Genomic DNA, 13,130 nt, shown 5'->3' with positions numbered 1-13,130 from the left:
AACTGCAGATTCATGGGATGGCTCTCACAGATCTTGCACATGCATAAGATGATAGATCTGCAGGAGGGGGGGGCAGTGGAGTAGCGAGGGGGCCGGAGGGGTCAGTTGCCCCTAGGCACCATGCTAGGGAGGCTCCAATTTAATCCCATTCTGCTCCCCCCATTATCCCTTCAGTTCATGTGCTCCTACTCTGCCTACCACTGGCAGCTGGAGTCTCCTCCCTGCCTCTCTGCGCCAAGCCCGACCCTGCTCCATCTCTACTGGAGGGTTAGTGCATGCAGGAGCCCAGCCCCAAACAGTAGGGAGTGGGGGAAGAGGCAGTACAAGTTCCCCTCAGCTGTGCACCAGGTTCGGGGCTGTGCCACATGGCGGCCGGGGGGGGGGGGGGGGGGGGGGGGTGCAGCGGTGCAAATTTTTCCTTTGTCCCTGGGCGCATAACACCCTCACTATGCCTCTGAATGGCACCCTATCCAGGGTTCTATAGTTCTTCCCACCAGCCAAGCCCTGGTCTTAAGCAGCTGACACTGCACCTCAATGTAATAAGCTCTCCAAAGCCAGCTGTCCACTGGCTGAAAGCAGCAGTACTGTGAGCAAGTAACCCAATTTTCATTCCTCAAGCTCCAAAGAGGAACTGCCAGGGTCTGGCCCAGCAGCTTTCTTTATAGTGGCTTGCTCAGCCCTGTTTGGCTGCCTCTCACACCACCACTAAGGGAACTTGAAGGACTTCTCTACTGTTCTTTTCATGGGGTGGATTGTGGCAAGGCCACAAGCCTTCAGTAGGGGACTTAAGGGCCTAATCCACCCTGTCACAAGGAGACATTGGACATCCCTGCTTAGTCCCTTTGTGCAATTCAACCAGGAGATATGCAATCCTCTTAACTTGCATAGCTCTCTGCCTAGTGAAGACAAGAGAAAGTTCTTTTTTATGATCTGGTATTATGAATGATTGTAAGTATTTTCTGACTATTACCTGATATTTATTTATCAGACACTCCAGTTTGATCTAGAATAATATAAGCAAGAGCATAGACAGCACTCATAGAATCACAGGGCTGGAAGAGACCCCAGGAGGTCTTTGAGTCCAGCACTCTGCCCAAAGCAGGACCAATCCCTAATTAAATCATCTCAGATAGGGCTGTGTCAAGCTGAGACTTAAAAACCTCTAGGGATGGAGATTCCATCACTGCCCTAGGTAACCCATTCCAGTATTTCACCACCCTCCTAGTAAAATAGTTTTTCCTAATATCCAACCAAGACCTCCCCCACTGCAACTTTTGAGACTGCTGCTCCTTGTTCTGCCATCTGTCACTACTAAGAAGAGTAGTCTTTGGAACCTCCCTTCAGGTAGGTAACGGCTGCTATCAAATCCCCCCTCACACTTGTCTTCTGTAGACTAAATGAGTACAAATTCCCCAGCCTCTCCTCGTAGGTCATGTACTCCTACCCCTTATTTTGGCCGCTCTCCGCTGGACCCTCTCCAATACATCCTCATCCTTTCTATAGTGGAGGGGCCAGAACTGGACACAATACTCAAGATGTGGCCTCACCAATGCCAAATAAAGGGGAATAATAACTTCTCCTAATGCACCCTAATATGCCATTAGCCTTCACAGCTACAGGGGCACACTGTTGACTCATATCCAGCGTCTCATCCACTGTAATCCCCAGGTCCTTTTCTGCTGAACAGCTACGGCAGTCAGTCCCGAGCCTGTAATATTGCTTGGGATTCTTCCATCCCAAGTGCAGGACTCTGCACTTGTCCTTGTTGAACCTCATCTAGTTAGTATTTTTGTTAGCATCTTTGTGTCATGATTTAACAATGATATAGGTCTATATGAACTGCAAAGTAAGGCCCTTTCCATCTTTAAGGAGAATAATTACAGTAGCTTCATTCATGTGGAAGTTCCTCCTCTTACAGGGTAGAGTTGAGAGTATCTCTCAAGGAATCCACTGATAATTCCTTCAATATTTTGTCAAAATCATCAGGAATGCTGATGGGTCCTAGATTTTACCACTTTTCATATTTGCCATTGCTTCTAGGATTTCTTCTTTTATTTTTTTATCTAAAGTTTCTTTATCAAGTATACTTATCTCCGGACATTCTACTACGTCCAAATATTTTTTAATGAACTTCTGAGCTTGGAGTATTTACTTTATAAAAGATATTATAATACTCAGCAAAATTAACACATTTCACTAGATGTGTAACTATCTTTTGGAATAATAGTTCTTAACTGGTGGAATAAATCTCTCAGCATTTTTACATAGTCACAAAAACAGATGGAGCTCACTAACCTTCAAGAGTAAAAGTGTGGATTTGGACAAAACTAACTACAGTTTCCTTCCATATCAAAATATTAATACTTTGGTAACACATTTTTATCTATACACTTTTTGCAAGATGCTGTAGCAAACAACAGACTTTTAGAATTCCAGACTTTGCTAGGTAGAAGTGGGCAAAATTAATATTTTTCTGAGATGTCATAACACATTAGAAAGCTATAGTCTTTTCTGCTTCTCTCTTCCAATGAAAGTGCATAATTATTGTCTTCAGAGACATAAGAACCAGCTTAATGAAAAATCATTTTGCCTAAAACAAAGGATCGTTTGAAATCACTCAGCTGGGAATATTTAAATGACTACTACAGGTTGCTTGAAATTTAATGCAGATTATATTGTGATGATGATACTTAAGCTAAGCTTCTGCAGATACATAAAAGATTAATTTTGACACCAACCACCAATTTTCTTTCTTGCTAACACCATTTATGTCATAGGTAAAATCTCATATACCATCACCAAATGTAGACTCTACAGGTATCACATGCAAGAAGCGGGGAAAAACTAAGCACACACTATTTATTAGCAGAATTGCTAATGGGAAAAGTGCCCATGTCAAACTGCTGTTCACAGCTTCTTCAGGAAAGAAGAGACTGAAGTGACACTTTTTTGTCCATTTTATTTCTGCCCAAGTGGTACCAACTAGCAATGGCAACACTTACCTTAGTCTTGTTTAATTCTAGTCAGCTGCTACTTGGCAAGGTTATTAAAGTAGCAGAAGAGTGCTATCTGAAGAGTGCAGATTAAAACAAAAAACAGTATTGCACTGGTTCAGACACACTGGTAACCCTGCTGTGATGAACTTTGTCCTCTCTAATTTTAAATGGCTCAAGTGAGATAGATTATTTCACAGTTTAAATTACCATAGCATTTGCAGATAATCAATCAGCAATACAGAAACAATGCCATCTTATTTGTTACCTTCACCTATGGTGACCATATTTTCTGAACCAAAATTAGGGACACATTAGCCACGTCCCCATCCCTGACCTCCCCACTTCCCCCGTTAGCTGCATCCCCTGCCACAAGAAGTCCTACCCCTGGAAGTAGTGCTCCTGGGGTCAAGATGGACACATGACCAGAAGTAAAGGGTGTTGTGTGACCCCTCTGAGAACTCCTCCCAACATCCTTCTACCAATAGGGATGAGTTTAGTCCCCATAGAACCCCCTATGCAATATCCTGCAATTGCATTAACTCGGGGAGAGAGGCTGGGGGAAGAGTTCCCTCTAAGATTTTCCTCCCATGAGCCGAATGAATTTTGTCTTGTGCACCAGTATTGAGTCCACATGCGCTTGTTCAGATGTGTGCCACTGTGGCACCCAAGCTATTAATAAATATCTTAAACCTTTCCCTTTTCCCTCTGCTGCCCTGTCTCCTCCCCTTACGCCATCAGCTTCCCTGGTGCCTGTTGCTACCCACCCCTCATTCTCTGTCCTGGCTCCTGCTCCTCTCACTTCCCTTAGCTCTTTAGGGCCTGCCTCCCTCCCCTGCACCAGCCCTTCTCTTCCCCTTGTGTCCACTCCTCCTCTAGCCCCACTCTGATAATCTGTAGCTACCCCTTTCCATCCCCTCTCCTAACACCTCCCTCTACCTACCTGCCCCTGCCTCCCTTTTCTGGTGCCTGTCCCTACCTTCCAGTGTCTGCCCTTCTGCTTCACTCCCACAATCCCCTGGGACCTACACTTTCCCCCCCTGGGATCTACACCTTCCTGGTGCCTCCCCCTTCCCTGACAGTCCCTGCCCCCCCCCACCTCTTTCTCCCTGATGCCCACCCCCTCACCACCCTCTGCCCCAGTATCTCTCATGCCCCTCTGTGCCCTCACACATTACTTGCTCCATCCCCTGCCTTCTTCATGCCCACCCCTCCTTTCAACCCATCTTCTCTTGGCACCCACTCCTCCCCTCTTCCTCCCTCTGGCCCCCCCCTTTCCTCTTCCAGCAATCACCCTGTCCTCTCCCTTCTCCCACCCCCACTGACACCTTCTCTCCACTTCCCCTCCTGCCCTTTTCCTCATTGTCTCCTCTTGGCCCCCTCTCCACCCTGCCCCTTGGTGCCTTCCCCTTTCTTCTCCTCCCCTCAGCACAAGCCACTTTCTCTCCTCACCCCTCCTTCTTCTTAGTTCTCTCCCTGTCCCTCCCCTCACCGTCTGCCTTCCAGTTTGTGAGGCTGGAACCTACGGTCAGGCCCCAGAAGTCCCCACAGCCCCGGCTCCAGCTGCTCCTGGGGTGGGACCATTTGCTGGGACTTGAGCCAGGGGCGCCTGCTGTGCAATTTTTAGTCTGCAGTGCAGTCCTCGCAGGCTGTCTAGCTCACGTCAAGCGGCAGCTGCAGGAGACACATTCTGGTGAGGCTGTCCCGGCTGCTGGTTGACTCCAGCTGGAGCTGCCTGCAGGGACTCAGACTTGGCACTAAAAATAGCTCCACAAGAGCCTGTGCTCCAGTCCCAGCACCTGCCAGGCCTAAGCACACTCTGCCCTGCATTGCCTCCGCCAGGCTCCACGCAGCACCTGTCAGGGCTCCAAGGTGGCCTGGAGGAGGCAGCGGCAGGGCTCTGCATTTAAATGCAGAGGTGCAGTGTATGGGATGAGCGCAAGCCAAGACTGCTTGGTCCTGGCTCATGCTGAGTCCAGCAGCTCCTGTTCGCGGCAGACAGGGCTGGCCACAGACAGTGGCTGTTCTAGCAGCAGCCCCCATCCATGGCCAGCCCTGGATGCCGGAAATGGGCTGGTGCCGAAGCAGCCTCTGTTCTTGGTGGACAATGGAGACTGCTCCCCACTGGGACCCCTGCAGATAGGGGCTGCTTCACAGCAGCTTCTCCTTTCCCCCCTGCCCTCTGATTGAGGCAACAGGCAGGGGCATGAGGCATCCCAGAGACAGTGCTGGGGCAAACCAGCTTTTAAGAAGCACTGGCTCCAGTTCCCCAACATTGCTATCTCTGAGAGGCAACGGGGGGAGGGAGGAGGAGCTTGCTGCAGGGAGCACAGGGCGAGCAAGGATTCAAGCAGTCTCTGCTCGCTCCATGTTACCACTGTGACGCTTCAGACTTTGAAATGTAGCAAGAGCCCAATGCACTATTTCTCCGCTGTGCCTCTGCATCCCCTGCCCCCCAGAGATGGTGCTGCAGGCAACCAGCTTTTAAGTCAGCTGCCCCTTCCCCCCCCCAGCACCAGCAAAGGGCGGGGGGGAGGAAAAAGTCGAGTCACTTCTTGACTATTTGATAAGCTTTTGCTTGTTGGATAGTTGACTGGTAGCTAACATCTCTATTTTAACATGTGGCATCTATCTGAATACATAAGAAGGACCTGTGATCTCTGGCTCAGGCCCCAGCCCTAGTGATTAATGGGAGGGGTCTAGGATCAGTTTGCTCCAGGCCTTCCATTTCAGAAGAGCCCCCAAACTGAGTGGCATTGAGACTCAGCATGTAGGGTTGTAGCATCATTCAGGTTTGGCCTGGAACCCCCTCTGCTGTGACCTGGTGTGTTGTAACTCTGTTGTGACAGCGGGCCCATCAGGGCAAACCTGAGTGGCACCTCCAAACTGCATGCCATATTGCAATGCCTGGAAAAGAGAGCTGGGTTTCTTTCCATAGGATAGAAACCAAGGTGCCACTAAACAGTGAGCATAGTGCAGGCTGGAGAACCCACTCAACCCTGGGCCTCCCCTTACTGTAAATATTTTGGATGCATGGAAAGGGGGCCTCATTTTCAGATTCTGCCCTGCAACCCTAAAAACCCTTCTGTGAGCCGCGGCGAGCAAATCTAACTGATTGTGCCTGCTTCAAACTAAGGGCTAGTTGGCTAGTCGACTAGCCAATCCTCCCCCCACCTCCTTGCTGCCTCTATCAGATAAAGGCAGCAAAGTGGGGAGAGAGGGAGTACTTCAAAGCGGCAGTGCCAGACAGCTGATCCCGCATTCAGCTGTGTGGTGCTGCCCCCTTTGAAAAGCCACCTTGGCATTTCAAAGTAGCGCTGCACAGAGCTGACCCTGGGCTTCATGTGGCTCTGCCCCATTGAAAGACCGCTGCGGCATTTGCGTGGAACCCAGCGTCAGCTGGGGACTCCCCAGCTGAACTTGGGTTCCAGCGCAGCGCATAGAGCCCAAGGTCAGTTGGGGAGTCCCCAGCTGATCCCGAGTTCTGAGGAAATGCCGCATGGAGCCCGGAATCAGCTGGGGAGTCTCCAGCTGATCCAGACTCCGCATGGCATTTCAAAGTGGCAGCACAGCATGAAGTCCAGGGTCAGCCCCTTCTGTGAACTCTTGTACATTTCAAAGCTGGCATCCGCGTGCAGCCCGGAGTGAGCGGGACTTCCTGCTGGTCCCGGGCTGCACACCGACTTCTGCATTCCTCCTTTGAAATGTAGGAAATTTCAAAAGAGGAATGAGGATGTGCCTATTGACTAATCGAGTAGTCGATGGAAATTCCATGGACTACTCAATTAGTACATTGCTCAATATTTAATAGCCTTACTTCAAACACTTGTTCAGGAGCATGTGGGTGGTGCTGCTGCAGTCTGATGGCAAAACATATGCTGTGGGCTTTGAAGGCTCTTTGGAAAAGACCCATGTTCACTGGTGAGAATGTGTGTGTATAAAAATAAATGGGAAGGGCGGTTGATGTGAGAGTGTTTTTGTGTACAAATTATACACAACTCTTTGACCAGCTCTTCTCAACATATTTAAACCAGATCCCCAGCTGTGGACTTTAAACAGACTATCACTGAAGGAACTATATACTCCATACAATAAGCCAAAAACCAAAGCTTGTCCGGTATATGAGCTACCTTAAACAAATGGGATAAAGGCAAATTTCCATCTGGATTTTGAACACCCCAAATGTTGAAAGGTATTGCATTCTATTATTTTGGATTGATAAATTACTAGAAAAGGGTCATTTGCAAAGTCCGTTCTGAATTTAGATTCTAACACCTCCCTCATCAATCCCTAAAACTGAGTTGTTTAGACATGTTTTGGTTCAGTGCAATTCCTACTTTTCTCCCATTTTAAGCTTAGTGATATATATCACTGCATTTTTTATTACTGTCTCAGAACATTGTGCTTTCAGACAGAGATTCTTTGGAACATAACAGGCTTGGCCCTGAAAGTAGTTTAAGATTTCTCTTCACTTTCTCAGAGCTACAGATAATTCCAGTGTATCGCCAATAGCCTCTTGCTTCACAACACAGATGCTAATGTCAGTAGAGTTTTTGTGGTTACTTAATAGCTATTCTGTTTTCCTGTGAAGTTGTTTGACATACTAAAGATGCACAGGTTTGCATGTAGAACAAACTAAATAGCACCACATTCTACTCCACATTACCTAGGATCTTTTTCAGAGATCCTCCACAATTTTTATGACAATTGTTTTCTCTCTATAAATACATGTGAAGCCATAAACTGTAATACAAGCCAAAATGTTTTTTTCCCTAATACCATGAAAGCTTCTGCTCAGTCACCACCACCCCATCAATTCATTCCTCCTACCTCATCAACCCACACAACCCTCAGTTCACACTCCAAGCACTCACCTCATCTACTCAGAACCCACCAGCAAGACAGCCCAATCTCATCCTACCAGCCTCACATCTGCCTCCCTGAAACTGTAGGCTCTAATTCAGCCTTCCCAGACTCTCTTCTGCTCCTCTTAGGGCTCTTCACACTCCCCAGGCCTAGAAGGAGGGGGGCTGCAGTGGGGTTCCCTCTCCACTTGCCCAGCTGGGGCTCACAGCACAAGCTCTGGCCAACCAGGGCTGCCTGACAGCAGAAGCCTCTCTTTGTGGCAGCTGGAACTCCCAATATCAACTGTTCCAGGAGACTGGGCTCCCATTTACATTCACAACCATCCTGGGATGACAACCTGCTGGAAGCCCTGGGGCTGATTGACAGCAGGGGCCTCTTCTTCTGCATGCCCCATGAGGAAAGGTTCCCTATATCAACTCTGGGCAGCTGATGCAGGAGCGTGGACTGGGGCTGGCTGACAGCAGGAACCTCTCTTCACGGTGGCAGAGACTGCTGCTGTCTGCAGTGAGCTGACAGCAGGAACCATAGTTGCCTGGGGCTGTTAGCAAGGAACCCCGCTGCCATGCAGAAAGCCCTGGGGAATGACTGGACTGACAGCAAGGCACATCAGCCACCACCGCAATTTCTAAGTAAAATCAACCCTGACTCACAATGTGAGGACAGAACTCTCAAATGTTAGGCATCAGGATTGATTTTACTTAGAAACTGCATCTTTTGCTATTAATTTGGGAGAGTTGGCACGTCTGCATTCAGGAACAGATGTCACAAGACAGACTTATGTGGAGTTGGACAAAGTGAAACAGCTCAGGAGACAGCCAGGTGTGAGTCATCAGCTGGGAACTGGTAGTTGGAGCCATGTGAGCTCATGAACTTGCTTTACAAAAGGGGCATAAAGGAAGAAGAGCAATTTAAATGAAAATTGCCCCTAAATAGCGGAAGAAAAGCAGAGGGAAACCCATCAACCGACAAACTTAAGGAAATGTCTGAGGTAGAAGGAAAATAAGCATAGGATGGTATAATAAACTTAGGGTGGGTAAGGTGCTAAGGAGGAGGAATGATCAAGTGGAGAAGATCAAATCAGTGCAGAATTTGGAACAGGTGTGAAAGAAGTATTCAGTGAATTAGAGGTGAAAGGGAATAAGACACCCTGGGAGAGAGAGGCTTGGGGAGGGGAGTCAATGAATTTGAGGATGGAAGATAAGGGCATGCTCTGATTGTATGAGGAAGGAAACAAAGTCCAGGGGAAGAGATGGCAGTAAGAATGGATTTCTGAAAGACAAGACTCAATTTCAGAACGGCTACTTGGAAACTGAGGAGACTAAGCACTTGTGACATGAGTAGTTTTTGGGAAAAGCTTTTGGAGGGAACACAGCTTTCAACTGGAACTTTATGAATAGCTAAAAAATGTTTTCAAGGGAGGTGACCCAGATGGCTGAACTGGAGGGGTAAAAGTGGAAATGTATATTATGCATTGGTTCTTTTAGTAAAGCAGTCTGCAAAAGAAGAGGTTCAAGTGTTGTATTCAAGACTAGTCAGAACAAAATCAGTTGGAAGACTTGTGGCTCTTGATAAAGTAGTATTGTAAGCCTTTTGAAGATTGGAAGTTAAATAAAGCTTCCATCTGGGCACATTCAGATCCATTACTTCCAAAGAATTAGTGTGTAGTAACAAGTACAGTTGGGCACATACCAGCTCAAACAGTAAAAGATCTGTCAGAACTGGGGATTGCATATAGTAGTCTATCTTTGTCAAGTGAAGTAAATACCTATAGAACAAGAATACTTGTCTGTGTTACGAGCTGGTGAAAAATGAGACATTGCTTTGCAAACCTTCACTTTTCTGAGATCATCTTTTCTCATCTCAACTCACTGTACTGGGTCTTTTCCACTTCTAAAACACAGTACAGGCAGTCCCCGGGTTACGTACAAGATAGGGACTGTAGGTTTGTTCTTAAGTTGAATCTGTATGTAAGTCGGAACTGGCATCCAGATTCAGCCGCTGCTGAAACTGACCAGCGGCTGACTACAGGAAGACCGAGGCAGAGTTGCTCTGCCCCGAGCTTCCTGGAATCAGCCACTGATCAGTTTCAACAGGCTGAATCTGGACACCAGTTTATACATACAGATTCAACTTAAGAACCTCAGGCGTCCCTAAGTCAGCTGCTGCTGAAACTGATCAGTGGCTGATTCCAGGAAGCCCGGGGCAGAGCAACTCTGCCTCGGGCTTCCTGTAGTCTGAGCTGGTCAGTTTCAGCAGTGGCTGACTTGGAGACGCCTGAGGCAGACCAACCGGCAGCGCTCCAGCTGCTCTACCACAGGCGTCCGGAGAAAAGCCTGGTCTGCTGGGGGGGGGGGGGGGGGGCACACTAGCTGCGCCCCCCTTCCCCCAGCAGACCAGGGAGACGTGGGTGGCGGACCGAGACGCACCGCGGTCCCGCCGCCCGGGTCCTCCGCGGCTTTGCTCAACGTCTCCCATGTCTGCTGGTCTCCAGCAGACCAGGGGGACGGGGAGCAGAGCCGTGGAGCATGTGGGCAGTGGGACAGCCGCGGCGCGTGTGGGCTGTCCCACTGCCCGCGTGTTCCGTGGCTTTGCTCAGTGTCTCCCTGGTCTGCTGGAGGGTGGGGGGGCGGGGCTTCCCCCGCTGTGGCCAGACAGCCCGCCTCCATCACATCCATCTTATTTGCCTCTCTGAAGCATACAGGGCAGAGAAGGAGCAATAAAATCAGCATAGTCTATGCTGGCTCATCTGATCCTGAGAAGCTGAAACATAGATATGAGGAGAGATCAGGATATGTGAGACTGCCACCGGCTGGCACCTATGTTGATTCGAACACACACACAGTCCCTGGAAGAGGAATTTCCCACTGAGAAAAGAATCCCCAGTAATTCCAATTTAGTTATCTCTCTTACAAGTGTAAATTAAGTTCACAACTCCCTTGTAAGAACTGGTCTCACAAAAGACAGAGCAGCCCCATTTGGCATGACAGATAAGAAAGAGAAATACGTGATCCCATGAGTTTAAAAGATGGGCCCAGCACACACTCACTTTGAGTGTCATTCTACCCTGTACCTGCTGGTCGGGTTAGGTGTTTGACCTCCTGAGGTTCTATGGGGACGCCCACCTCGTATTTTCGTCTTTCCTAGGAATTGAGGGACCGGCCCTGGCCTGACATGCTGGAGTCGAGTGGCACAGAAGGGGGTAAAAATTGTACCTGGATGTGGTCCTCTGTCTTAAGTGTACACATAGAAAGAGTAAGCTGTTACTTGGTACCATTATTTCTATTTTTCTATCTTTATCTTCTTTGTAACCATTTTTAAGATCTATATTTTGCTAGCAGTATCTATATTTTGCTAGTAGTTAAGAAATAGAGCAATAGCCATTGTAACCATATGATTTATAAGCTTCTTTAATAAACCTGTAACTGTAAGTTTTAACCTGACTCCTTCAGTTGCTGTAACAGAACCAAGCACAATTTAAAAGAACTTCAGCCGGTCTTAAGGGACAGATATAGGGAGCCCTGACCGTCGGCTGACACCGCTCCCCCCCAGTAGACCAGGGAGACGCGGAGCAGCTTTTCTCGCCCTGGAGGACGCAGGCGGCGGGACCGCGGCGCATCTGGGCGTCCCGCCACTCCAGTCCTCCGGGGCGAGAAAAACCCCGTTTGTAACTGCAGATCCGACATAAGTCAGATCTGCGTAACTCGGGGACTGCCTGTACATTATTATTCGGTGGGTATTTGGTGTTCAAGCAATTTTTCATGTGTGGGAACTAAAAAGAATTGATTGTTTTGAGATATTCAGGAATCATTTGCCACATTCACTGAGCAATATCTAGAAACTCTAAAGAATACCTTAATAGAGTCCTGGGAAAAGTTAGATCTCAGTCCTGAGTTAAGGAAAGTGACAAGGAGAAGAGGTGGCCTGCATTCTTTCAAACAGTGGGAATAGTGCTCCTTTGAGTCAAGTGTGGTGCTTGTGAAAAATCCAGAATTAGCAAGAATACAGTTGTAGATACTGAAATCATCAAGAAATTTGTAAGTGAACACCAATGAAAACAAGTGTGTGCTAGAAAGAATGAACTAAGGCAAATGAAATTCAGCAATGTCAAAATGGAACCATCACATTGATGTCACTCAAGACATAGCTTCATCTGTTCCTATGGCTATGATGTCATTAAAAAAGCCTACTTAATATTATGGGCAAACTTTTTTGGATATCAGTAGCATATAAATTAATGTGCAATGGCAGGCAAGCATATAATTTTTTCACTGAATGAATGAATGTATTAAGGATATAAAATATGACCTGAAATACTATCGGAGATCAAAATTCTCAATCTGAATGCTTATATAGCTTCACACATGAAGACAACTTATAGTGTAGATGTTCTGCCAATTTCATTAGCAGGTCAGATGATGAACAAAAAATGCTTCTATGCTTCAGAAATACATAAAATGCCCAACATTGTGAGGAAGTGAAAACTTTATGAGAAGAACTGAATGTAATGCTAAGGAGGAAGAAACAGAGTTCATTGAACATAAAATTGAAACTAGAAGAGAAAACCTCTGAAGATGTCTCTAAAAAACTCCCAAGATCCTAGAGTAAAAGATGATAGAAAAGACAGTAAATAAACCATCTCAGTTATACACAACAGTCACATTAGGTCCAACATTTTTAACAAGAAAGATTCTTGTATTCTCAGAAGCTAAACATATGGGCTACGTCTACACTGGCCCCTAAAAACGGAAAAGCCATGCAAATCAGGTAAGTCAGGATAGGGAAATCCGCGGGGGATTTAAATATCCCCCGCGGATTTAAATAAACATGTCCGCCGCTTTTTTTCCGGCTTGGGGAAAAGCCGGAAAAAAAGCGTCTAGACTGGCGCGATCCTCCGGAATAAAGCCCTTTTCCGGAGGTAGGAATAAGAGATCTTCCGGAAAAGGGCTTTATTCCGGAGGATCGCGCCAGTCTAGACGCTTTTTTTCCGGCTTTTCCCCAAGCCGGAAAAAAAGCGGCGGACATGTTTATTTAAATCCGCGGGGGATATTTAAATCCTCCGCAGATTTCCCTATCCTGACTTACCTGATTTGCATGGCTTTTCCGTTTTTAGGGGCCAATGTAGACGTAGCCATGTAGTAAAAAAGAGTTGCAACAGATTACTGTATCTCTGAAATGAGTTTTAGTATAAATGCAATTAAAATATTGGGCAGTGTTCTAACATCCAACACATTTTAAAGCAAAGTAAGTTAAAACCTTTTAAAACCATCAGGG

The 13,130-nt window shown here is 47.2% G+C and overlaps 1 protein-coding gene across 2 annotated transcripts in view; it reads right to left on the bottom strand.

Annotated features, from left to right (window-relative positions):
- Positions 1-13,130, bottom strand: part of STXBP6 (syntaxin binding protein 6) — a 259,739-nt gene that overhangs the window by 62,374 nt on the left and 184,235 nt on the right. The gene's annotated exons all lie outside the window — the stretch shown is intronic.

This window comes from Pelodiscus sinensis, chromosome 4, assembly GCF_049634645.1.
Source record: "Pelodiscus sinensis isolate JC-2024 chromosome 4, ASM4963464v1, whole genome shotgun sequence".
NCBI classification, from domain to species: domain Eukaryota; kingdom Metazoa; phylum Chordata; order Testudines; family Trionychidae; genus Pelodiscus; species Pelodiscus sinensis.
Note: the sequence above shows the minus strand (reverse complement) of the source record. Positions and strands in the feature narration are given on the sequence as shown.